The sequence below is a fragment of the Passer montanus genome, unplaced genomic scaffold (assembly GCF_014805655.1).
Source record: "Passer montanus isolate IOZ18808 unplaced genomic scaffold, ASM1480565v1 scaffold47, whole genome shotgun sequence".
Classification (NCBI taxonomy): Eukaryota; Metazoa; Chordata; class Aves; order Passeriformes; family Passeridae; genus Passer; species Passer montanus.
The window spans coordinates 2,954,908-2,978,371 of NW_024369596.1; the positions used below are offsets into that span (position 1 = coordinate 2,954,908).

At 47.5% G+C, this 23,464-nt stretch overlaps 1 long non-coding RNA gene across 1 annotated transcript in view; it reads right to left on the reverse strand.

The window, feature by feature from the left end:
- Positions 1-23,464, reverse strand: part of LOC120508394 — a 72,526-nt gene that overhangs the window by 36,114 nt on the left and 12,948 nt on the right. Inside the window, exon 3 of the long non-coding RNA XR_005628978.1 lies at positions 4,289-4,352. This is a non-coding gene — a long non-coding RNA (uncharacterized LOC120508394). The remainder of the gene's footprint in view (positions 1-4,288; positions 4,353-23,464) is intronic.

Here is a 23,464-nt window from a genome sequence, read left to right on the forward strand (position 1 = left end):
CAGCAATGTCTGTGCAGAGCAGGGGACTCACCACAGAAAGGAGCCCATTGTGTGGGGAGGGTGCTGAGGGAGGGAAGGGCGGCAGCAAATGGAACAGAAAATGGGGATGGAAAGGAGCAGAGCACTGCCAGCAGCACAGCCAGGGGCTCAGAGAAACCTTGAGCCTCTCCTGCCTTCAGTTCTGGGCTCAGAGAAACCTTGAGCCCCTCCTGCCTTCAGTTCTGTGCCCAAAGAAACCTTGAGCCCCTCCTGCCTTCAGTTCTGTGCCCAAAGAAACCCTGAGCACAGAGCTGGAGAGGTAAATCCCTCAGGAAGGAGGGAGAGGCAGGACGCAGAGCTGCTATTTCCACCTCTCCCTCCTGGTAAAGACCCCTCTGAAAAGCTAAAACCTCTCTGGGGAGGAAAACATTGACTAAACCCCATCTACCTGTGGGACAGCACCTTCCTCCACCAGCTGCTTCCAAATTTTTGGACACTTTGCTCCTCGTTCCTCTCTGTTTTCACTTCATTCCTCTTTGTTTTCCCTTCTCTCTGCAGCTCCCTGACCTCACACGAGCTGAGGGCTCTGTGCCCTGCCCAGGCATCCCTGTGCCTTCCCCCCAGCCTCAGCCTCAAATGACATTTGCTTTTTGTCACCTCCAGTGGCTCTGACCTCCCTGCCTTCCCCAGCTGCTCCACAACCCAGGAGAGGCACCCCCATGCCAAGGCACCAGGACACAGAGCCCAGCTTAATGCCCTCCAAATTTAGAGCTGGACATTGCCCTGCTGGCACAAGATTTCAACATCCAGCAACTGCTCTAAATTAGGAAACTGCTCCACGAGTGCTCCTTTGCCTCGGCTAGGAATTCCCTCTGGGTGTGGAAGAGAGAGAACTGCTATCAGTGCACTGCCCTCACCTTTTCTGCAGCTCACAAGGTCCACAAGAACCTCACAGGGGCTGCAGCTCCTGCAGGCCAAATTCACTCAGTGAGAAATCTGCTCCCTCCACAAAATGATCCAGGATTCCTCACATAAAAATCTGGGGATCTGAGGGGCCCAGGAGGGAAATTCCCAAAGTGTCAGACTCCATTCCTGTGCATAAAATGCAGTGACCATGGCAAATCACATAGAAAGTCCTAGAAAAAGATCCATTTCTGCAGCAGAGCAGTGGGAAAAGAGCAAGGAAAAGAGAAGGATGTGCTGCCCATCTCAGTGCCTCCAACACCCAGCTGCCAGCTGTCCTGACTCACCACAGCTCATGCTAAAGCTGTGGGGAAAGAAAGATGGAATTGTCACGTTTTCAGTGGGGGAAAAATGGATTTAGTGCACTGAAAATTGCTCACTGATGTGCTGCCTTTGGCACTCACCTGGCAAAGGGGAAACCTGGGCTCTGCTCCTGTTTAAAAAATCAGCAATTAAAATGCACCATCAGCCCTCAAAGCTATAATCTCATTAAAAATAAGGGCTGGAATGAAACAATTCAGCAGTCCAAGCCTTCCTAGGAGGAAGCAGGAAGGGAATGCCTGCAGTGAGAGCTGCCTCTGTCAGTACTTGGCCATTCATGCAGAGCAGAGCAGCACCAGTGCAGGCTGGAATTCAGCAGGCACTCCTGCAGCCTGCCTGGGCTCCGATTTCCTGCAGGAAGGGAGGGAGCAGAGCAGCCTGTCCCACATCTGAGGTGACCACACGGAATGCTGAGCCACGTGAGGGAAGGGAGCTGCTCCCACTCCTCCCTCGTCCTGCCAAACCCAGCCCTGAGAGCTGAATTTCCATCAAATCCCAGCATGGCTGGGCTTGGAAGGGAGTTTAAAGCTCCTCTAATTCCATGCCGTGGGCATAATATTAGAAATATTTTATTAGATTATTAGATAGAAATTAGAATATGATATTAGAAATATTTCTGTCCTATAAAAGGACACCTTCCACCATCCCAGGCTGCTCCAAGCCCCGTCCATCCTGGCCTTGGGCACTTCCAGGGATCCAGGGAAGCTTCTCTGGGAAATCCATTCCATGCATTCACCACCCTCCCAGAGAAGAATTTCTCCCTATTATCCAATCTAAACCAATTGTTTCAGTTTGAAGCCATTCCCCCTATCACTGTTCTGTTTTGCTTTGGGAAGGCAAAGATTTTATGTTAAACCTGAGAGAAAAAAAAATGGTATGAGGGAGAAAGATTCCTTTTTGGGGCAGATTTTTGCCTCTTAACTTCCCAATTCTCCCACTGATCCCCCTTCTTCCCTTCTCCTTAAAACAACCCCAGGAACAGATTAGTCCCACTGAAGTTAAGGGGAGTTTTACTCTAATTCAGAATAAAACTTCTAATTTAGGCTCTGAGTTTTAATTCTAACTTAAAAACTCCTAATTCAGGCATTCTAATTCAGGCTCTGATTTCAGCAGATTAACAAGTGACAACAAAATCAAGGCCAGGACTTAATTAAGGCCAAAAAAAAAAACAAAAACAAAAACAAACCCAAAAAAAAAGGCATTTGGACCTGGATTTGGGCAGGACAAAGCTGGGATGGAAATTCCAGGAGCACACAGAGCTCACAGACCATAATATCATGGTGTCTGCAGCCACAGGTGTCCCTCACTGTGATGTTTAACTTGCACATGGGGACCTGTGGCACCTCTTTTAGGGCATCCAGGAGTGGGGAAGGAGGGACAGCTGGATTTCAATGCTCAAACAGATCAAAAAATCTTTGCCTTGAACCATCCCCAAAAAATGGAAATGTTCAAGGAGGAATGGCTTGGAACCATCCCCCAAAAAATGGGGTTGTTCAAGGGGGAATGGCTTGGAACCATCCCCCAAAATGGGGTTGTTCAAGGGGGAATGGCTTGGAACCATCCCCACAAATGGGATTGTTCAAGGAGGAATGGCCTGGAACCATCCCCAAAAATGGGGTTGTTCAAGGGGGAATGGCTTGGAACCATCCCCAAAAATGGGATTGTTCAAGGAGGAATGGCTTGGAACCATCCCCCAAAAAATGGGGTTGTTCAAGGGGGAATGGCTTCAAACTGGGAGGGGGCTTAGATTGGATATTTTTATTATAAGATTGGATATTAAGAATAAATTCTTCCCTCACAGTTTCAGACCCCCAGAGGTATTTCCTGGGTGGTTCACAGGGAACACAGAGGTTTTTTCACGGTGGTTCACCTTTTGCACAGAGCTCCTGGGACTCTGCAGCTTTTCCTGCCCTCCTGGACTGTCCCTGGGGTGTGCAGCACCCCTCCCGTGCACAGCATTCATTCCTGCCCACGGGCAGGGTTCTCTCAGTGCCACAAAATCTGCACTTACCTCATTCCTCATCATGATCTCAGGGGAATGAGGTAACCAAGCTCACCCACCAATAAACTCATCCTCGTTATCCAACCCCAGTTTGCCCCTTTTTTATCGTTATTAAATTAAATTTCTCCACGTCCCTGCTCCTGTGTTAATGCATTTATGGCACCTTGAATAACCATGCCCTTGGTCTGAGCTCCAGCTGGAATTCCAGATATCCCACTGGAAAGATTCTGACTTGGGAGGAGATGTCTGAAGCCTCTTCCCAGCTCCCAAAACAAAGGGATGTGCACCAGCACCAAGCTTCTGGAAACTTCCACGTTGGAAGTGCCCCAGGTGAGTTTTTCCCACAGTTTTTCCAAGCTCAGGCAAGTAGGCTGAGCTTAGGAATAGCTAATCCAGTCCCACAGCCTCTGGAAAACCAAACTTTTTATTGATTTTTGCATCTCTAAGGACACTGGAAAGCCTCAGAACTTTGTCTTTCCAGTGATTTTGACAATGAGACTCTGATATTGCTCAGGGCTTGCAAAATATAGATTAAAAAGTGTCCTGATCTCAACATTAAGACTTATTTTCTGATAACAAGTTGGAGTTCCTTCGGCTTTCATCCTGTTCCTATAAATTCCTGCCCGAATTTCTCAGGAGGGAAGAACTTGAGTCCCTTCAAATGCACCCATGCAGCAATAAATAAAATAATAATTAATAGGTGACTCAGATAAAGGCTTTCCATCTCAGGGCAGAGGAAAGTATTAGCTAATTAATCATCAAGTTGGCATTACCTTATCTTTTGGCACCTCCAAGAAAATGTAAATCTGAAACGAGTTGGGGGTGCTGGTGTGTGGAAACAAAGGAATGAGAAGCCAACAATAGTTTTGGAAATGGATGACAAAATCCAAATGTTCTGCCTGACTGCTGCTAAATTAAGCTCTGTGTTATAAGTGCAAAGATTAGGAAAAGAGAGATTTTCCCCTGAACCTGAAGTCACACTTGGACACGACAGCAGGAGTGGAGACAAGAGGATTCACTCACCCTGAAAAGGAGTGGAAATAAGAAAAAGGATCTGCTCAGTTCTTGGTTTCCCCCAGACACGGCCCTGTGGAGGAAGAGAAGAAAGAAGGGGTTAATTTATTGTGTAGGAGATGAAGAAGTGATGGCCACCCTCCCTCCCACCCCAGGCTCCATCCAATCCACCTTTGCCTTCAGCCCTTTTTGCCCTTTTTGCCTAAAATCCCTTTTCCTCCACTTTTAAGTGGAAAGGGCTGCAGTGAGATCCTGCCTTGAGCCAAACGCTGCTCCTGGAATTATTTCAGTGCTAAAGCAACGAGGGAAATTTGTTTTCCCACCTTCCATCTGAGGCTCCCAGCTGCTGACCCAGCATGAAGATCATCAGCTGGAATTGTGTTTTCTACAACTGATTGGTTTTTTTGGGCTTCTTTTGAGCAAAACTTCCCCTTTCAGGGAGAGGTCATCTCCACAAGCACAGCACATCCCTCGATGGATGCACCAATTAAAGCTCTGTCAAACTCTGCTCGAATTTAAACCATCCCAGCTGGCACTTTACCCCAAACCCAGACGAGGGAAACGATTGCACACGCTCCTTCCTAAACTCCAATTAATAAACATTCAGCTCAGCTCCATGACAAACGTTTTGCAAGCACCTGTGGGTGTTTATGGATCAAAGGAGCTGCATTCCTTCCTGCCCAGGCACAGATCCCTTCCCTCCTGCCGGAGGAGGCAGTGCCATGGATGGGCACGTTGTTCCTCCAAAAAAAGCAATTTTATTCCCAAAGAATTTTTAAAAAGCCATTTTATTCCCGAGAATTGGAATAAGGGAAGGTAAAAAGGCTCCCTCGAAGTATTTTTGTCTTTAATTCAGTATATCCTGACCTCCAACAACCTCCCAGGTGACATCCAACTCTATCAAGCAGAAGGGATAAAGGCAGCTGGCAGCTCCAGGAAATCAGGATATTCCACAAATCCAGCTTCAATACCCCAAAAAATCAATTTATTCCTAATCAATTACTCTGCTCAGGCACAGCACAGAGCCCACAGAACCTCTGCAATCCATCCGAATCAAAACTTATTCCTTCCTTTCATCCCTTCTGTTTTCTTTTTGCCCCCAAAATGATGGGAAATCCAACAATTCAGTTCTGATCAAAGGCACAAAAAGCCACCAGCACCTGGCTTTAGCTGCACCAAAGTCCAGCAGAGGCTGCATTTCCTCCCCCAATTCATCCAGCCACAAAGAGTTACAAATATGGCAAAGGGAAGCAAAACATTTTTGGATCCCTACAGAAAAAGAAGATGCAGCTTTAGGTGTTGCAGGAATTTTTTCCCCCACTAATTTCAAGAATGAAGTCAAGATTTTTTTTAAATTTTTTTTTCCTTTTTTTTGGGTGAACGTGGCTGGTTATTTGACGAGTGAAGCATTAGATTTGCGAGTTGTTCTGCAAGCCAAAACACGCTCCCTTTTCATTCATAACACTGAGCTGCTCGGCGTTAAACAGCCGATTATCATGAATGAAGTGGGTGTAACTTCCTTGAAATCCTCCAAAGACCTGTCAAAGCACAGCTACCGCAGCTCGCTTTTCTCCTTGAAGCACACACATCATTGCTTTAATTGTTCCCCTATCCCCCAAATGTGCTCCGTTCAAAATCAGATTTTTGGGGTTTTTTTTAAATTTATTTTTGGGTGGTTTTTTTTTTTTTTTATTTTTTTGGGAGGAGAAAAAGGGGAAAGGTGGGGAATGGTGCCTCGGGTTAAGAGAGGGAAAGTGGGGCTGTGTCTCCGCCGCCCAATTTTGATTTTCTTGCGGGGATCTAAATTAAGCTTCATCCGTTTAAAAGTGTGGCAGACAAAACCTTACAAATCAAAGCCTGGCCTGTTTTGCATGGATAATCAAGAGCCTCTGGCTCTTCTTCTAAGAGGAAACGTTTAAAAAGAGAAGAGGACTCCTGGTTAAAGTGCTGGCCAAGCACTTCAAAACTTTAAATTTCACTCCAGGTCTGCCACTCTCCTTCCCAAGCTTTTTTTTTTTTTTTTTTTTTTTTTGCCCCTCTGTTGCCACTTTGCTGATATTTGCAGACTGGGATGGTCTTTGAGCCAAGAGGCTGAAAAACTGCACTGATGAACACACATTAAATCGAGGTTTAATTACAGATCTTTCCAAGGATGACCATTATCCCAAAGAAAGACCTGCAGCAGCTCAGCCACTCCAGGGTACCAATCTCGGCCAGGATAAATTGTGATCTCACCAAATATTTCACCCTCTTGCCTAAACACTTTTACAGCCTGGAAAGCTACAGAAAACCCACTAAAACAACCCCAAACCCACAAGGACTAACACACTTAACAAGGTTTAGTCTCGGGAAACACGGGGGAAAGTGGCACCAGGGAAAAAGAATTAAAATTTTCATATTTCAGCTCAGACTCTCAGCTAAATGTCATTATCTCGCCCACAACCAAAACATCAACAACAAATCTTGATGGTGCTTTGGCACATCCCTTAACAGCTCTAACACTAACAAAGGCTGGTGCTTGGGGGGGGAAAAAGCATAAATATTTGTCCAGCATTTTGGAAAACTCCAAACTTGTAATGCCAACTCCAGAGACAGCGGCGCTTCCCACCTGCTCCTGATTTTTATCCCAAAGGGGTGATGCCCACCTGGGAGCACCCACCTTTGACTGGACACTGGATCCCACTGAAAATTCCAGTGAAAAAACTGCATCCTCCACCAGCTCCACCTTACAAAAATCCACATTTCTCCCTTACCAAATGGAAATCCCAAATCCCGAGGGATTTCCCTGCTCCCATGGACGCCAGGGGGAATTTTGACGCTGGTTTCAGCGGCAGCGAGAGCTGGCTGGCACACAAGCAGATCTGCCAGGTTGCATTCTCATCCTCCTGGCTGTCCTGGGCACGAGGATTCACCCCTGTTTATTGCAGCTGCCATGCAGCGCTGCTTGCAGCTGCATTGCTGTGAAATGCATCACTGGCTCTGACTCACCCTGCGAAGGACACGTTTGTAAACTGACCCACCATTGACAAAATCCTCTCTTTCTTCACTTGGAGGAGGCGAGATGAGGCAAAGGTTCCTCGTCTGATTCATTTCCTGGGGAAATTTTTACTCCCTGCATCTTTTTTCAGTCCTTATTCAGCCAGCGAGTAGTGAAGTGATTAATACAAAACCCATGCTTGACACAGAGTGGAAGGATTCATTCAAATTCTTTTAAAATCAGCTCTTAATTAATTGCTTAGAAAAACAACCCATTGCCAAAAATGTGGGGGGTTGGTTTATCTTTTTTTTTTTTTCCCCCCAATTGAGAAAGGGTTTTGTTTTTTTTTTCAGTTGAGAAACTAATTACAGGCACACAGCAAAATGCATGAAGGACAAAACCTGGCACCTTTTTGATATTCAGCCCCTCGGAAGGAAGAAATAGGAACCTGGACAGAGCTCCAGGGCAGCTCCAGCTCTGCTGCTTCTTCACTTCCATCCAGCCCTGATCCTTTCTCCCAGCCCTGCAGAAATCCTGCGAGGATCAGGCACGAACACACTGAGCAGGCAATTCAAACTGCCAGAAATAAAAGCTAAGGCAGAGAGAGCCCTGTGGAAAGTGCTGTAAGTTTCTGGACCATTTTTATCTCCCTGATTATTCACACCAAGGCAGTACTAACCAAGTCCAGATCGGGATGGGGTTGGGAACAATCCCTGGGGCTCGCAAGGCTCTGCAGGGCTGGGCACTCGGGACCAGCCTCATTTCTCCATCCCGCCAGGGTGGGCAAGCTTAGCCTACAGGGAGAAGAACGAGCCTGTCCTTTCCCTTCATTTTTTCTCCCTCTCTCCTTCTATCCACATTCTTCTCCTCTCGCCTTTTTCACGGCGAGCACTGAATGATGGGATTTTTGACATCAGAGGAAAGTCATCCCTTCTCCACTCCCCCAGCTCCTGGCTGTTTCCTCCTCAGCCACTCTGCTCGTCTGAGAGCTCCATCCCCACCCGGGGATCAGCTGATCCCACCACGGCAGCATCCCCGAGCATCCCAAATCCTGCCCCGAGCACACCAGCCTGCTCCACTCTCCCTGGCAGCCCTTAAAGCTCGCTCTGGCTGCTCCAGAGCTGGCACCCGCTATAGCAAAGCCATTGTTCAGGCAAGGTAAAGTGACCTCTGTTGGCTCGGACAGCCCGCAGGGAATGGCCGGGCTGGACACAAGTGAAAATGTGGCTGGGAAAGCTCCGCGCTCGCTGCCACAATGAGCCGAATGTTCGGGCAGTTCATGCCCTCTCTCCTGCAGTTTCTCCAGCCCTTTGATTTATTATCTGCAGCCAGACAGCCAATGACCCCATCCCGCTGCAGCGAGCCAAGGACAGATGAGAGACTTGTTCAGCTCAGCGCATTTTCTGATCCCAGCAAATACCCCGTTAATTATCATAAGCTGCCAGGCACCTGCCATAAGTTGTTCATTAAAGAATAGCATTAACCAAATCGGGCTTTTTTTTTTTTTTCTTCCCTTTTTAATTTTTTCCCCCACACTTCCTCCTCCAGCACCACCAGTGAATTCCAGGCGGACCCAGGGGATGGCGAGCGGGGCTCGGCAGGGTCGCAGCCGCGGTGACTCAGGAGCGGCTCTGAGTCAGTCCCGGAGCTGCTCCGGGGGGGCGGAGGTCGGAATTTCCTGCTGGCCCTTGGCCTTGTAAATCACCGCGTCCTGTTGGAGGTCAGCGAGTGGGAGACACGGGGCTGCTGCCCGCTCCACCTGCTCGGGAGGAGAGGGATGGGGATGCTGTCCCCACAGCGCCCTGTGTCTTCTTGCTCCACGCAGGATTCAATAATTCATCATTCGGTGTGCCCTGACACCTGCAGATTCCTGACAGCCTCACTGGAGCCTCACACTGACCATCCAGCAACCCACGGACCCAAATCTCATACATGGAAGACACTGATACAGCCCCAGGGGATTTCTCTGCCTCCCTTCCCCGTAAATGAGAAGCCCTGGCATCAATTACACCTGTGCATCTGAAGGGAAAACCAAAATGTTGGTTGGAGGTCCTGGGATAAATCCAACCCTGTGAAATTCTTCCCAGTTGAACTCAATTTCAGTTGCAGCCAGAAAGATTTCACTGTCACAAAGAACTTGGACATAATTCAGTAACTCATAATTCGGTGTGCCCTGACACCTTCAGATTCCTGACAGCCTCACTGGAACCTCACACTGACCATCCAGCAACCCACAGACCCAAATCTCCTCGTACATGGAAGACACTGATACAGCCCCAGGGGATTTCTCTGCCTTCCTTCAAGACAGCCCCATAAATCAGAAGAGAAGCCCTAAAACCATCACGGCATCAATTACACCTATGGATTTGAAGGTGCAAACCAAATGTTGGGTGGAGGTCTTGGGATTAACCCAACCCTGTGAAAGTTTTCCCAACTGAACTCAATTTCAGTTGGGCTGGGAAGATTTCCCTGTCCCAAGGAACTGATGGATGAGCTGTGCCACCATGACCCTGAGACAAGCCAGTGGGTATCTGTGAGACCATGGAGCAGGGATAATCAGGAAGGGAATGGAGCTTTTTAGCCATGTGAAGATCACCTTCCAGAGCTGACCCAAAATCAGCATTTGAGGTAGGAAACTGAATGATGGAAAGGAAAAGAAGGATGCTGATGGTACCCAGCAGAATCCCTGGCCATCCCCCAGGGATGGTGACACAGGACCGAGTTTATCTTACACCAAAAGCACGCCCAGGAGGGGAAATGAGCTCAGCACACCTTGGCAGTTGTTCCTTCAGACTCCACTCAAAGCTGACAGACAGATTTACTCCCGGGCTCACCTGGTACCTGGCCATGCTGTACAGCTGTGATCACTCCACTCAGAGTTAAATATTACACAGTGACAAAGAATCTCACACAGCAACACACCAGCCCCCACCACAATGGGTTTAAAATCTCCTGCCAACAAGTGGGGAGGACTTTTAAACCTTTATTTCTAGTCCTGCACCTTTACACTGCTTTCATTTCATCCCTTCTAGCTGAATTTGCTTTAATTATTGCAAGGAAAGTTGTCCCAATGTCCAGCCAATGGAGATATAGAGATATAGAGATCCCCAGCCCAGGACTGCTAAAAGCATTAATGACACTGGTACTGCCTGGGGAGTTTGTGGATGATCAGACCTGAATGGATTCTGGCACATCCTAAAAATATGATGGTTTTTGAGAGAGATTAGTTGGTTCCTATCAGACTTTCACATCTTATCTGGGAGGTGATGGCTCTTGGAACGCCTTTTGGGGCATACCTTTATCTAAGGGCATCAAAGACTTGTACAAAAAAATTTCCATGAGGAACACAAACAGGTAGAAGCACAGGGAGATTAAACCTGAGTAGGTTTTGACCAAAACCAAGACATTCATTTTTTATCAGCCAAAGGCAATTCCCCCCCTGCAGGCGCTCCTGAAGGCCAGTGGGTGGATTTCCATCACTCAACATTTCAAAACCAAGGCTGGGTATTTTTCATGCAGACAGGGAAGTCTTTTGGCCAGCAGTGCCCAGAAGGTCAGAGCAGCCTGTGCTGAGGATCCTGGCTGCCTCCAGCACCTCCCCAGCGTTCACCTCCAGCAGCACTTGTTGTTCACAGCCAGCCTGTTTCCCCACAGATGACCAGACCTGACCCTGCTTAGATTACAAAAGTTAAAGGGTCCAGAAGTGAGGAAAACAGGAAATCCAAACAGTGAAAATCTCAGCAATAACGTTTCCTAACAAAGACCTTCAGATCTCGCTCGGGGCCAGCAGCTGTCTTGGTGACGTCCAGAAAGGCCCACGTTCAGCGTGGTCTTTCTGCTATTTATTTTTACCCTGTTTATTTTTCTATACTGTGACATTTTCCTCCTTTTTTTTAAAGGCCTGGTCATAAATGAGGGCGCTAATCCAGACCTGAGAAAACACACGCAAACGCACGCACCCCATGTGCTTCCATGGCATGGAATTTTCCCTACAGAACATCAAGCCTGTACAGCACTTAAATCCCTTTTTGGGGCCACAAAATTGGGATTGAATCCTGCAGAGATCTGAAAGGAGATGATCCACAGCTTCATTTATTGTACCACAACCACTGGGGCTGCAAAGTAACTCCAAACATGATCCCAGTAAGGAATTATGAGCTTCATTTTGAAGAAAAATACCATGTTTGTTTGTTTTGGTGCTTCTGCATTTTAGACCTCACCCAAATCTCCTGACCAAATATTCTGTACAAGTCTGCCTGTGACACTCCTGTGGGCCAAAACTGTGGGTGGCATAAACTGGCATCGCTCCTGTGCCACTGGGTCATCAGTGAAGACCTTGTCCTCGTTCTTCCCAAAGCCCCTTATGGGAATTAAAGGAGCTTGGAGAGGCATTTTTAAGGTCTGGTTGTTTTGCGTTCAAGTTGTAAATGTCATCCCGGGTGGTTTTGGGGGTGAAATTCGCCTTTTCCTCCCCGGCAGGGCAGGTTTTTGCCATTACACTGCCATCTAGTGCTGCGAGCTCGCAAGGGAAAAGAGCCCAGGCCTGGAGGGGCCACCACCAGCAAGAGCCAGGCTTGGAGAGAGGGGTCCAGGACTAAATTAAATCCCATTAAATAGATAGAATCACCAACTGCACTGCCACTGGTGGCCCTCAACCATGGCACAATAACAAAACACTTGCAATAGAAGGAATTTCATGGAAGCTCATCCATTATCCAGCTGTTCTCCATGGCGGGGACGTTCAGGATGTGCAAGTTTGAAACTGAAAGTCTCCAAATCCAGCTGCTCACCTGGTACCAGGTGGCATTGCTGCCACCAAGCAAGAGTTTTTTTTTCATGAGAAGAACCCTCCTGCCAGGCCCTGAATGCCTCCAGCCATGTTTTTTTCCAGCTTTCCTGGATCTCTTCCTCAGCCCAACTCCCTCCTGCCTTCAGCTCAGTTGTATCACAACATCTGGGCCAAATTTATTCACTTTGTAATTGATTTCAGTGGTTTCCACCATGGGCTTTTTGGAGTCCCTCTCCACAGCCATCACTGTGATCAGCATCCAAAAAGGATTTTCTAAGCCAGCACGTCACAGCACTCACAGAAACCCTCCCCACACTCAAGGACTGGGCAGCAAAGCTCAAACTCAACATCTGAACACTCACAAAGTGACCTTTACGAGTTAAAAACCCCAGTCCTGAGGTTTTTACTCATGCAGAGGATATTTGTCCTCAGTGGAATGTGTGTCAGAGGGCGTGAAAGTGAGAGTGTCTTGAGGTTAGCGATTGTTCAGCCTCATAGTGGATGAATCATATGATAACACCCCAGCACATCCTGCAGGATTGTCAGGAGCCTCTATTTCTGGCACCGTGTCCCTGCTCTGCCTCATGAGCAAACGTTATTTGTGCTCTGCCACGGAAACCCCAAACCAAACATGCTGGAGGCTCCTCCTGCAGGCCCCAGCCAAAATCCCCGGTGCCTGCTGAGCCTGCAGGCACCCACCTGGGTGCTGGGTGCTGCTCACAGGGCTGAGATGGGTGCCTGGCGGGCACCTGAGTGGTTCCCCACGTGTGAGGAGCAATGTTTGTGCTTCCTTGGCCACAGCTGAGCTCAGTGGGAATGGTGAGGGCACACCTGGAGTGCTGTGCACAGTTCTGGCCCCTCAGTTTGGGATGGATGTTGAGATCCTTGAATGTGTCCAGAGGGGGCAGCGAGGCTGGAGAGGGGCTGGGAACACAAACCCTGAGAGGAAACCCTGAGGGAGCTGGGGGTGCTCACCTGGAGAAAAGGAGACTCAGGGGTGCCCCCATCACTCTGCACAGCTCCTGAAAGGTGCCTGTGCTCAGCTGGGGCTGGGCTCTGTCTGCAGGCACTGACACAACCAGAGCACACAGTCTTAAGGGAAATCTAGACTGGATATTAAGAAAAATATTTTTACAGAAAGGGTGATCAAGTTCTGGAATGGCTGCCCGGGGAGGTGGTGCAGTCACCATCCCTGGGGGTGTTTAACAAAGCCTGGATGTGGCACTGGGTGCCAGGGTTGAGTTGAGCTGTTGGGGCTGGGCTGGACTCGATGATCTTGGAGGTCTCTTCCAACCTGGTCACTCTGGGAATTCTGTGAATTCTGTGATTCTGTGATCAGGGATGAGGGACAAGGCTTGGGAGGCACTGGGTGCTGAGGGAACGAGCTTAGGAGTGCAGGTCACATTTATCTTTGCCTGTTTTCCTTCTGGATGACCACAAGAAAATAATTTCACCTTTTCTCCCTCTTTTTTGCCTCTCCAGACTCACAATCCATGGCTCTGCTGCTCTTTGAGCTGCACCAGGAGCACACTCAGCTTCCTTTGCCAACCTAAACACAAATTGAGGATCTTGGAGATCTTTTCCAGCCCAAACCACCCCACGATTCCACCTGTGGGAAATCAAACATGGCATGGCAAAACAAAGCAGATTTTGGGATTGCAGGAAAAACACCAAGGATCTACAGCAGGAAAATCCAGCTGGGATCCCAGTCTGGAAGTTCAAGCACAATTTCTAACCCTTAAACACCACAGGTGGGGCTCCAGGGGCACAGACACGAGATCTGGCTGCTCTGGGGTGCAGATGCAGCTGCTCCACGCATCCTTTCCTTGGGCAAGGTTTGCTGTAGGAACTCTTGGAATAGCCACTCTTAGGGCAGAGGCCCTTCCCGAGGTGATGGCAGGATTTTGGCCTCTGGTTTGGGACTCTGCTTCCAAAACATCAACAAATGGAGCTCATATTTCAGCCATAATCCCACAAGATTCCAGGGAACCGTGGTGGAAACACCCTGGGAAAAATCAGGAGAATGGTGCAACAACATTTTTGTGGGGAGTAACACCAGGAAAAACCTTTAAATCCTGTAAAACGCCATTCAAAAACTTCCAAACAAATGTTTTATCTCTCATTAAATATTACTTTTTGCATTTTGCTTCTACATAGTTTTGACTGTAGCTTTACTCTTATTTTTTCATATATTAAAGAAAAATCCAGTGTTGACATTGAACCCTTTTAATCTATCCCAGGTGAATCATATTGCCTTAAAAAATAGTCAATATTTTGATGAAATGGCAAATTCTGATCAAATGTCATTTTTTAGGAAGAAAACAGGAAAACTTTCCGTCAGAGAAAGTCTGGGCTTGTTTCTGAAAATAGCTAAATTTGAAATATTTTGCAAGAATTATCTTCTCTTTAACTCTTAAAACAAAAAGAAAATCTCAAATACCACTAAATGGTGGTGCTTTTACACCATTTCTATTTTTTCATCTCCTCTGAAAACACTTGCAGGGTTTCAAGCCCTACTTGCAGTAGGAATTTCCAGGATATTCCCATAATAAGGAGGAGATTTTTAAAACAATCTAGGGAATTAGCCACATATCTTCCATTAAAACTAAAGCACCCCTGACTGCTTTGCAATCTCATGAGATTAATTTGAAGAAAGTCTATTTAAAATGAATGTAAAAGTGGGCCAATATTAAAATGTGGGAGCTGAATCCCTTCTCAGTGCAGTGGGATCGGATGGGAAATTTCACACGTGCAGCACCCAAAAGGTGCTGCTCTGGATCCTGAACAGAATTAAAACGATTAAATTTTAGTTGAAATCACTTCATTCCATGTCAAAACAAACACTGAAACCAAAACCAACTCAAAAAAAAAATCAGTTTAAAGTCAAACAAGCCAGCGAGGACGTCAGCAAGGGAAAGCAGAGACGCTTTATGAGGTCATGTTTACTGTTTTGGCTTGGAATCTTTGGATCATTTGATCCCATTTTTCTGCTTTCAAATCCCAGACCTTACCCTGGCTCTGACACAACCCCAAAATCCGACACGACCCCAAAATCCGACACCACCCCCGTGGCTTCCAACCCCCCCCTGCTGCAGGCCCAGCCAGGCTGAGCATTCCTTGCTCCGAAGCGAGGGAAAAAAAATCCTGTCAAATTCAAAAAATATCTCCAGTGCTGCCTCCTCCTCATTTCCTGACTGCAGGCAGAGCGGAAATAGCTACACTTCCTGAGCAGGGCTGTTCTCCAGGGAATGGCAGCCTGTCTGTCTGTCTGTCTGTCTGCAGCAGCAGGGGCTGGGCTCAGCAGGATCCCTGGATTTCCAGCGGGAGCTGGGATAACGACACTGAGGTGCAGGGGACACCCAGGGTGCTGAGGAGGGAGATGGGAGCATAAAAATGGGTTTTAAAGAGGAAAAATAGTGAAAAAAGAGGGAGACAGGAGAGCTTTCAGCAGCCAGGTCTGTGTGCACTGAAAGCAGATGGAACTTCGCAGTCCCCCAGATTTTGTCTGGGTTCTGTGTATCCTCAGGCTGTATTCAGATAAAGGGAATCTGTTTGGTCCTGATCCCTTTGAAGGTGAGGTTTCTGTGTCCTTATTCCATATTCTGTATTTAGGGAATCTATTTGGTCCCAATTCCTTTGAAAGGGGTGTTTATATATCCTTATTCTATATCCTTATTCCATATTTTGCATTTAGGGAATCTGTTTGGTCTCAATTTCTCTGAAAGAGGTGTTTATATATCCTTATTCTATATCCCTATTCTATACCCTTATTCTATATTCTGTATTTAGGGAATCTCTTTGGTCCCAATTCCTTTGAAAAAACGGTGTTTATATATCCTTATTCTATATCCCTATTTTATATCCTTATTCCATATTCTGTATTTAGGGAATCTGTTACATCCCAATTCCTTTGAAAGGGATGTTTCTGGATCCTTATTCTACATCCCCATTCTCTATTTTATATCCTTACTCTATATTCTATATCCTTATTCCCTATTTTGTATTTAGGGAATCTGTTTGGTCTCAATTTCTCTGAAAGAGGTGTTTATATATCCTTATTCTATATCCCTATTCTATACCCGTGTTCCATATTCCCTGTATTTAGGGAATCTGTTTGGTCCCAATTCCATTGAAAGGGATGTTTTTATATCCTTATTCTATATTCCCTGTATTTAGGGAATCCATTTTGTCCCAGCTCCTCTGAATGGGGTGTTCATATATCTTTATTCTATATCTTTAGTCGATATTCTTTACACAGAAAATCTTTCTGGTCCCAGTTCTGAAGGGGGTATTCTCTATCTTTACTCAATATTCTGGATATTCCATATCTAGATATAGGTATATTCTATATATTTATTCCATTTCCTGGATATATATATTATATATATCCAAATGGATATCCATTTGGGCCCTAAAAATTGACTTTCCCTTCTCAACTCTTTGTTTTGGTGCTTTAAGTCCTAAATAAAGAGATTTAGGCAGCTCTGGGGAGAAATCAGCCAACCCTAAAGCAGAGGAAATGATGGACACTACCAGTGTCAACGATTGAAATTAGTCAAGAAAAATCTCATTCACAGAGGCAGTTTGAGGAAAAAGAATAAAAATTACAGGTGTAAGGGCCTAACTGCTATTCTAATTAACAAATAATCTCCAAAAATGTGGCCTGAGGTCCCTGCATGGCTCTGCCTGCTGGGAAGCTGCCTTGGACTTGACCCTGCATCATCTCCCAAAGAGGATTCCAGCTGATAAAACTGATAAAAGAAAAAGTTTACTTGCTGAAAACAACACCTCAACCTGACCAGGATCAAACCCAATCAATCTGCTGAGCTGCCCCATTTTTCACTCACAAAACATCTTTTCTTTGGTAATTATCAATCACCCTTCTGCAAAAAGGTTCCTCCAATTTTTTTGAACTACTCAATCCTTGGAGAGACAGATGAATTTTAATGATTTAGATTATTAACCTAAAGGTTGATCCAGACTGGGAGGAACAGAATAATTTGTTTAATCATTATTATTATTTATAATTATTTAACATAGGGGAGAAAAATATCACCTTAAATGTCATCATGATGCTTTTTTAATTGCCTCGGATGAAATTCAGAATAATCATTACCCTGTAAATGTATACAGATCTAATTTTAAATACCCTAAGATGCTGGATATTTCTCTGGAAAATGCAGAGGATGCATATTCATTACTGGATAGGGAATTGCAAAACCAGAAAAGAATTGATCAACCAGTTATTGAAAATTAATTCTTTTCCCAATTCACAGCTGGACTGTTATTTGACACGAGGCAGAAGAAGAAGCTGAGCCAGGTAATTTTTCTTATTCCCTCATTCCAGAACTTTAGGATGTGCCCTTTAGGAGGAGGGATGGTTTGTGGATGCCTAAAAACGTGCTTTTAATTTATAATATTTGCATTGTGGAGTTCCCTGCACTGAGAATGGTCACCCTGAGGGATGCCCAGCACAAGGACAACTTCCATCTGTGAGGAATATTGGAGCCCAGCCCCACACAGGGCGTGAAGAACCACAGGAAATACACAAAACTCTGTCATTTCAAAGGAACTGTTGCTGTTTAACTTGGCTTGGTGTTTGTTGGGGATTTTTTGGGGTTCATGCAGCTTCTTTTTGGAGATGAATAGTATAAAGAATAGAAGTTTTGGGATGAAATAGGTTCCCCAGAGCAGCTGTGGCTGCCCCTGGATCCCTGGAAGTGTCCAAGGCCAGCACCTTGATTTTCCAGCACCCTTGGGCTTCCAACCCAGCATTCTCCCTGCTCACACTTGATTTTTTTAACACCCTTGGACTTCCAGCCCTGCATTTCTCCCTGCTCACAGTGGATTTTCCAACACCCTTCGACTTCCAATTCTGCATTTTCCCTGCTCACACTTGATTTTCCAAAGCCCTTGGACTTCCATCCCTGCATTTTTTCTGCTCACAATTTTCCAAAGCCCTTGGACTTCCAATTCTGCATTTCCCCTGCTCACACTCGATTTTGTGACACCCTTGGAATACCAGCAGGCAGCCCAGCATTGTCCCTGCTCACACTTGATTTTTGTAACCCCCTTGGACTTCCAGCCGTGCATTTTTCCTGCTCACACTCCATTTTCCAAAGCCCTTGAACTTCCAACCCTGCTCACACTTGGTTTTGTAACACCCTTGGACTTCCAGCAGGTAATCCAGCATTTCCCCTGCTCACACTTGATTTTCCAAAGCCCTTGGACTTCCAGTTCTGCACTTCCCCTGTTCACACTCGATTTTCCAGCACCCTTGGAGTTCCAGCAGGTAGCCCAGCATTGTCCCTGCTCACAGAGGATTTTCCAAAGCCCTCTGTCCCCCCGAGCTGGGTGAGGAGCAGCCCTGCCCGTTTCCCAGCCCGTCCCTGTGCTGGGGACAGGCCCCTGGAGCCTGGGCTGGGGAAACATTTGCATTTTCATTGGCACAGGTACAGCATTCAGAATTCTTTCAGGCCAGGCCAATTAAAACAAGCTGAAAACTGCTGAGTGAAGCAGTTTCAGGCAGGATCTGCTTACATTCCCCCTCGGAGAAAAGCGGGGGGCCCACTTGCTGTAACTCTCTCCCTCTCTGCACAGCGTGGGTTTTGCGCTCTTTTTATTTTTTTTCCCTTTTTCTTTTCCCCTTTTCTTTTTAAGGTGGAATAACTTGTGCCCTTTACACAGGGGCTCTAAGAGATGGGTGGCAGGACTTGAGAATGTGGCTTCGTTTTCAAACCAGGCTGTAAAACCAAATTGAGGCATGGGAATTTTTTTTTTTAAATAAAAGGGGAAAAAAATAAAGAAAAAACCACCAACCCCCAAACTGGTAACTCTGCACAGATTAACACACTTTACCTCCTTCACAAACCTTGCATGGTATTTTCTTAAAAAGGAATAAAGCCACATAATTAGCAATCAGTTGAAGCCTAAGGCTTTTCTGCCACCACAGAGACTATTCAATGCCTACTGGCTCTCCCAACACACTCCCATTACTCTTGGGTTTCATTTTGGACAGCCTCTTTCAAACCTCAGCTGGGTTGTAAATGCAAACTGACAGGTTAAAAGATACCATTTTTATACCCCTGAGCAAATAAAAGAAAATAAAATTAAAAAGCCCATCCTACCAGGGCTGCTTTATTTTATAGTGATAATCTTCGAGACCTTCAAAAGGGTGGGAGGAATGATGGAGGGTCCCAGGGATGGAGGGATATCTGCTCCAGAGGGTCAGGATTCTGCCTCCACACCTTATCCTGGGAAAAAAAACAGGATTTTTATACCCCTGAGCAAATAAAAGAAATAAAATTAAAAAGCCCATCCTACCAGGGCTGCTTTGTTTTAGAGTGATAATCCTCGAGAGCTGCAAGAAGGTTGGAGGAATGGAGAAGGGTCCCAGGGATGGAGGGATATCTGCTCCAGAGGGTCAGGATGTGCATCTACACCTTATCCTGGGGAAAAAACCCAGGATTTTTATACCCCTGAGCAAATAAAAGAAATAAAATTAAAAAGCCCATCCTACCAGGGCTGCTTTGTTTTAGAGTGATAATCCTCGAGAGCTGCAAAAGGGTGGGAGGAATGATGGAGGGTCCCAGGGATGGAGGGATATCTGCTCCAAAGGGTCAGGATTCTGCATCCACCCTTTATCCTGGGAAAAAAAACCCCTTTTTTTGGCAGTGCCAGAGCCCACAGTGGCCAATCCTCCAAGCCCTGCATGCCAGGACTACCACAGAGACAACACCTGCAAATGCCCCTGCACCAGTCTGGGGGGAACGGGCTAATCCAGCAGAACAAACCAGGCCACGGGGATTTGCATTTGTTTTCATGCTCTGAATGAGCCTGTGTCACTCCTGGGCTGGGCTGAATGGAGGGGAAATGTGTACTGCATGTAAAATTTGGGTCCATTTGGGGTCGAGATGGGTTTCCAGCAGTGACAGAAGGCAGAGGGGTCTGAACCCAATTTATTTTTGCCTTGATGAAGCAGCACTGGGCTCACACAAATACCAACAGTTCCCATCAATGCGTGAGCACCCAAAGCAACCAGAAACTAAATCACAACCAGAAACTAAATCATAAACCTGCCACGTCATCCCTCACCTAACTGTCACCAAGATGTTAGTGAGAGGCACAGGAGGAACAAAACAGGTGACAGCTGGAGCAACCAGAGGACTGGAGAAACACCAGATTCCTCAGATCATCCCTGAGAGGAGACAATTCTCTTCTCTTTGCTTTCAGAGCCCTGCTCTAGGAACAAGCTGGCCCAAGGGACTGGGAAAGTAGGACACGAGGACTATTCTGGATCAAAAATCTTTTTCTTTTTCAAAGGCTGCCGGGTGCCCTCCTCAGCGACCTCGAGCAGCTCAGCTGTCACCTGCCACACAGGTGCCTGCAAAGGCATTTATTGATTTCACCAGGGCACACAAAGAACAGACACCATCAATCCCTGAACGTGCTACGAGCATCCTGTGATCCCAGCTCTGCCTGCACAGAGCGTGGGGTTATTGATCTCTGAAAGGGGGAGCACGTCCCCAAATTTAATAACAGAGGGCAGTGTGTGACATTCACGTGGGGACTTTGATGCTGGAGTGTGAAGCACTTGAAAGGACACAGCTGATCTGCTGCACAGCCCCACCTCTCCTCTCAAACAGCACCTCCCATCCCTCTCATCCAGGAGCAAGAATGTCTTTTATCTGTTGGGAATGTCTCCTGCTTTCTTCCCCTCGCTGAGGAAACTCATTTAGTCTCCACCTGGATTCACCTGTCCACAGCAAAAAGCAAACAACAACAAACAAACTGAAACATCCTCCAGGCAGAGATCTCCTCTCCAGGTGTAGACAAGGACTGGACTGAGCAGGTCAATGGAAATCCAGGTAAAAAGGGAAAGAATACAAAGAAAATCTTTGCAACTGAGCTACCTTGAGGTGGATCAAGGTTCCACCTACCTGGGACACTTCCTAGTGACATTTGCTCAGGTCATCCCCCAAGCTGGGCTTCCCTCAGCCATGCCCTACTAGGCAGCTTTTCCTCCTTGTCTTCAAGAGGAAGAAAAAAAGAGGCAAAAAATCAAAGAGTGGATCAGGAAACGCTCACTTGGCCACGTCCTGAGCAATTCCCAAGACATGCCAATTCCCTGAGCGTGCCCAGGTTTCCTGCTGTCCCCTCTAAGACGGGATTTTCCACTCCCACCTTTCCCCCTCCTACTTATCTCCCTCCCTGCTGGCCCCCGAGCCTGCTGAGTCCAGCAGTGCAGATTAGATGTGAGCAATGCACAGAGCCCCACTCCCCCAGACAGCCTGGAGAGATAAAAGCAGCCGAACACTGTCCAGAGACAGCCAGGGCAGCTCCCTGTGGGTGAAGCCTGGAGCTGGGGACGCTCCAGCAGCTGCCCTGCGAGTCCTAGAGACAAAACCACTTCTTTCTACACCCTGTCCTTACACAAAAATCGAATTTTGCAAAATATCCAATGGAAGCCTTCTGTGAGCATCAAAGAGCTGCTGCTGGGGGTGCAGAGGAGCAGCCAGTGCCAGCCTGCAGGAGCACAGCTCTGCTGTCCCTTCACACACCCCTGTGAGCCCCCAGGGTGGCACTGATCAGGGGAAACAGCTCCAGTGCCCGTCCCATCTGTGTCCCCAGGAGCACAGGCCAGCAGAGCTGTCCCCTGTCCCCCAGCCCCTCTCTGGTGACACAGCAACACAAACATCACGAGGGACACGCTGGGCAGCGTGCAGGGGGTTCTCCAGAGCTGGAGCTGTCACATTTATCTCAGACTCCTCCAGAGCCGCTTGGAGCCGTCGGGCAGAGCACACAAAAGGACCATTCAGGGCAGCCCAGCACCAGAAACAAAGCAGATGCTTTGGGGAAGTTTGCAAAGGCCCCGGCACAGAAGGTTGGCAAAGCTCCTCTCCCAGATCAGGGCCCATCTCCTTGGCAGCATCAGGAGCCCTGGAGCAGCCCCGTGGCACTGTTTGGAGGAAGGGCAGCCTGGGGGACAGAGCCTGGCAGGGAGCAGGGATGCAGAACTAAACCAGAGCTCAGAGGCAAGCAGAGCTTTTAAACTCTTCCACCAAATTTGGCTGCTGAGGTCTGTTGGGCTTTTTTTTTTTTCCCCGTCACTGTTTTGGCAAATTAAGGAGTGGAATGGGAAAGCAAAAGCTCCCATCTGACCTGCTGGGAGCTTTACTCTCTGTGCAACACCCGAGGGGTCAAGGTGCAGGGAATATGTATTAGAGGTGAGGTTTTGAGGCTGTAGGGTGGCACTGAGTGATTTTGAAGCTCTCCTAAAAGAGGATGCAATAAATCAAGTCTGGAACCAGGGACTGGTCCAAGCAAGGTCAGTTTTCTATCTGGTAAGGAAAGATTCAAATGCTTTAAGAGAGAGAAAAAAAAAAACCAAAAAACAAAAAACAACCCCAAAACCAGTTTGAAATGAACTTCCTACTTATTTAAAGACCAATCCAAACTGCTTTTTTTTGCTCCTAGCTGGTATTTCAGGAATGAGCCCGACCAAAGGCACCTGGTCTGGTTTTACAGACTGAACCACTTTTGGAAAGGAGTCAGAAGGGATTTGGACAAAAACAACGGAGGCCCAGACACGGAGGCTGCCCTGGGAGAGCGTACCAGCTGTCTGCTCAGCCTCAAACCTCTCATCATGTGCTTGCAGGGAGGGCAGGGGGACCTCTTAGGGGTGGCTCAGCTCCGAGCTCGGGGCCAGCGGGCGCCGGTGCGGCTCCGTCAGGGAGAATCCTGGCTCCAGGGAACCTGCAAACCCTGAGCAGGCAGGACACGGGGACTGTAAACAGCAGAGATGGATGTTGGAACTCGGGGGAGCAGCAGGAGGAAGCCTGGCAGGGCCTGGATGGCCGAAGCACCTGCTGGCCCTGAACGGGGAGGTTTGCAGGGTAAAGCAGCCCTGCCCTCACCACCAGGCTGGCACAGCCCCTTGCCAGCCCTGCCATGCCATGTGCAGCATGGGGAGCACAGCACTGCCTCAAAGCAAAACAAATCCTGGAAAGAAACGTGTGGAAAATACTGCAGGGCCCTCCTTGAACTCCCCAAATCATCCCCCCTGCTCACAGGCAATGCAGCAGGGTTTGGGAGCTGGCAGACTGCACTGCCTGCTCCCTGTGCATCAGTCCTCAGGGCTGCCTTCTCAGGGCTGCCCTTCATTGAATCCCAGGATGGTTTTGGTTGGAAGGAACCTTAAAGCCCATCCAGTGCCCCCTGGACACCTTCCACTGTCCCAGGGTGCCCCAAGGCTCATCCAGCCCGGCCTTGGGCACAGCCAGGATCCAGGGCAGCCACAGCTTCTCTGGGCACCCTGTGCCAGGGCCTGCCCACCCTCTGATCACCTCCCTATCACCTCATCTAAATCTCATCGAAATCCAACTGAACATTTAGCTCTGAGATCCACATTTATCACCCA